We start from the raw sequence: 3,568 nt of genomic DNA on the forward strand, positions 1-3,568 counted from the left end.
GGTTCATTGAAAAGATTGTCTCGTTAGAATCATACTGAGACCACTTTTATTGCAAACTGCGCTCAAATAAGCTATATATTTAGGAAAAAAGGGAATGGCCATGCGACCCACCAGCTCATTTCCCGCAACAGAACCTAGGATGTCATACCAGCCTGCTCTGCGATTTGAAAAGGCTGGCAAAAGCAAACGCAAATTAGGCAGGGCTTATAAGCTTGCCGAACGAGCTATTTGCGCCTAAATGTAATGCATATCTATTTTACAGCAGTAAGAATTGTGCGGGAAACAGCAAAAGTTACGAAAATACACGTAAATATAGAAGTACCGATGAGCACTGCTGTTGATACTGGGCGCACAGCTGCACAGCAGTCCGGCGCCTCGGAGTTGTCTTACAATACGCTGGCCGATTGGCGTAAGCGGCGTTGCCTTACGTGACCCTGTTTGTCAAGCATACCCCAAGTTTCACGAAGCGATTACTTTCTACAGTAACAAAAACAAGACAGGTGTAAATCCGGTCAAAAACAAAGCAACAGTGGAGGGCTGCGTCAAACTGCCATCAAACTTACTGCCATCAAAGCTGCGTCAAACTTGCTGCCGTCAAACCTGCCATCTGGCAGGTTTGACGGCAGCAAGGCTGCAGAGCCGAATGGCGCAGTGGAAGTTCGTTTGTATACGCGCCGTTATGACTTCATTGCAGACGTCACCAAAAAACACGATTTGGCGGGAGAATCAATAATTTAGCCTAAATTGATTAATTCTTCAGTGAATACGGCATCATTTGCTGCCGCGCAAGCGCTGGGGACGCCGTAAAACACGAAATCTTTCGAATAAAACAAACTTGTATTTTGTCTTCATGGCTCCTTTAATTTAAGGAGTGTTGCGGGCAGTTATGGCGTTACTGCGGTATTCTCTGCGCCAAATAAACTTCCTCGTGTTTGCACCGCAATTGAGAAGAAACCGAAAGCGGAGAACCCTAGGCGGAGCGGGTGCCAGGGGAACCACAACCTGTCCGTTGTTCAGTACCGGCTGGGGGCCGTCTATTGCCTACCCTTATCATGCGGTTGGGTGTATGCGGGCCAGGCTGGCCGATGCCTGAACAAGCGCCTGCGCGAGCATAGGAACAAAATAAAAACTAATAAAGGTGCGCATCTATCCATGCACTATGGCAATGGGCAAATGCAAACCGTGCTTTGAAGGCACTGAGGTGCTGTATGAACACAAAGACCGGCTCACCCGCGAGGTTGTGGAGGCGTTTCACATCGCAAAAAACAGCAGATGCATTACAAACCCTCTGTCAGGCTTTCTGATAAGGAGGTTGACTTTCTAGCCAGAGCTGTCTGATTATGTACGCACACATGACGCTAGTGTTTCTTTTATTTATTTTTTTTTTGGCTGTCAGTATGCGCAAATGAATGCGCTATATGAGAAGTGTTATTTTTCTTGAGTGTATATATGTTTTCCCTGTGGATTAAAAAAACCAGTTGGCAGTCAGCGTGTGTCAGCTGTCTCCCTTCTTTTTCTAAGTCCCTCGTCCTTGCGCTATTTTTCCATCGTGAAAAAAAAATTGAGATTTATGAAATTTTGTGAAAGAACATTAAGGATTATAAAATTATGTAAAAAAAACATTAATTTATGCTTATTGATGATGATGGTTTCTGTTTATTGGCGCAAGTCAGTGATGGTTATTAATTTTTTGTAAAAATGTCTGTTAAATATCTCAACTGCACACAAAAAAATTCGAGGACATCTACGTCCTCCTTGTGTACTTCTTGATGGCGCAGCTGCAAATTACGCTCCAAGTTTCCACGCTGGTACCCAGAAACTACATGCTGGCAGTCCTCAACCTGGCTCCTAGGTTTCATTAAGACGCTGTCTTAGAGAAAAAATTCTCGATAGTTGTTTTGGGGCGCCCTATTCTGGCGCAGTATACAATTATTAGGTGCGAACAAGCCTCCAGAAAACAGCTGCGTGCTGCGCGCCTGCTGCGCGCGCGTAGCGGCGATTCTTGAGTATTCCGCCTTGGCTTGGGACCAGAGCAATAAAACTCTTACGAATAAATTTGAGGAAATTCAAAGTCCGGCTCTGCGCTTTGTTACTAAATCGGAAAGTTGGGATGTTACCGTTACAAGTTTTAAAAACTCTGTCTCTAAAACCCCGGCGCACTTTTCCTCTGTGTTTAATCTTAAAAGAGGTAGCAACGGATCAACATCAGTACTTTCAGACCTCCACGTATTCATACAGACGAAGGGATAACTCCAAGAAAATTCGTGAATATTCATGACACACATCCGCGTTCCAAGCGTCATTTTCTAGAAACTGTTACATATAGGAATGCCCAGCCCGACACTATTTTTTCTGCCCCTTAAGAAATGTTTTTCGCGGCGCTCTGGCAGCACTTGCGTACAAGCTCAAGATGACTCGCAGCTGCTTTCACTGAGTGTGCGGTTGTAATCTGCTGTTTTCGCTTCTAGCCGTGTAGGCTTCTGTTCACGCCAAACATTGTTTTTGCTTTATTATGTCGTGTTTAAGAATGCTTCATAACAGCCCCTACAACAATACCGTAGAGCCAATGTAGGTATGTTAATAAGTAAAAAAATAAATAAAAAAATAAGGCCATGACGTCTGCATCGCAGGCAGATGCGCGCGGCGATCACGCAGGGAGCTCAGCCCTGATAATCGAGACATAAGAGAGAGGATAAAAGCAGGCAGCAAGCCTGCCCAACGAGACAGGGCGCCAGCGAACCGACTGCCATCTCCAATTTCGCTGCATGGAAATCGAAATGAATCCTTAAACACCTTAACTTTCACCAAAACCAAAAACCAAAACGATTTTTTTTTTCGGTTAGGCTCCTGAACGACATAATAAGTAACGTTTCGTTTTTGTTTTCGTTCTGGCCGAAAATATCGTTTTCTTTTTTTCGTTTCCAAGTTTCTGTTTTCGTTTCGTTCGACACCCGGCAGTCGAGACAATGCACTTTGGCAGGCTGGTCTCCTGTTGGATAAACCGGATGACTACAACCGCTGAGTGCAGGACATGTGCTACGGGGCTCTGCTGAAGATTCTACATGAAACCAGACTACATGCTTTGCCGCAGACCTGTTCTGCCGCTATGCCAGCCTTCTTGATTTCCTTATTATACTTAATTTTCATATCCTCTCCAGCCGCTATCTTCCAACCGCCTTTTTTTCTGTCTTTACATCTCATATGCTACATGGTAAGAAAACTAGAAAAACTTATGCAGGAAAAATAGCCACCTTGAAAAACTAAGACACCTAGAAAAAAAAAACGTCCGCGACAGGACTCGAACCTGCAATCTTCTGATCCGGAATCAGACGCCTTATCCATTAGGCCACGCGGACAACTTGCGCAGGGGGAGTGTTCATCGCTATTTGTCGTGAGGAAGCGCCGAGTTTAGCCCGTGTAAAATTATGATTATATTATACAATAAAGCGCCAATGGGACGCAAGCGGCCGCCATCCCATCGGGCAACTCCCTCGCCTCATATAGATTTGGCCTTGCAAAGGCATACGGGTGATTGTTCCACCCGATCAGCACGTTTTCGGAACCACAC

General features: G+C 45.0%; 1 non-coding gene across 1 annotated transcript; it reads right to left on the bottom strand.

Annotated features, from left to right (window-relative positions):
* Positions 1–3,283: 3,283 nt before the first annotated feature.
* Positions 3,284–3,356, bottom strand: Trnar-ccg (transfer RNA arginine (anticodon CCG)). The gene has a single exon. It is a non-coding gene; the product is annotated as a tRNA-Arg (tRNA).
* Between the last annotated feature and the right edge of the window lie 212 nt (positions 3,357–3,568).

This window comes from Haemaphysalis longicornis, unplaced genomic scaffold (genome assembly GCF_048455015.1).
Source record: "Haemaphysalis longicornis isolate Haplotype H1 unplaced genomic scaffold, Haemaphysalis longicornis Haplotype H1 scaffold_1, whole genome shotgun sequence".
Taxonomy (NCBI): Eukaryota; Metazoa; Arthropoda; class Arachnida; order Ixodida; family Ixodidae; genus Haemaphysalis; species Haemaphysalis longicornis.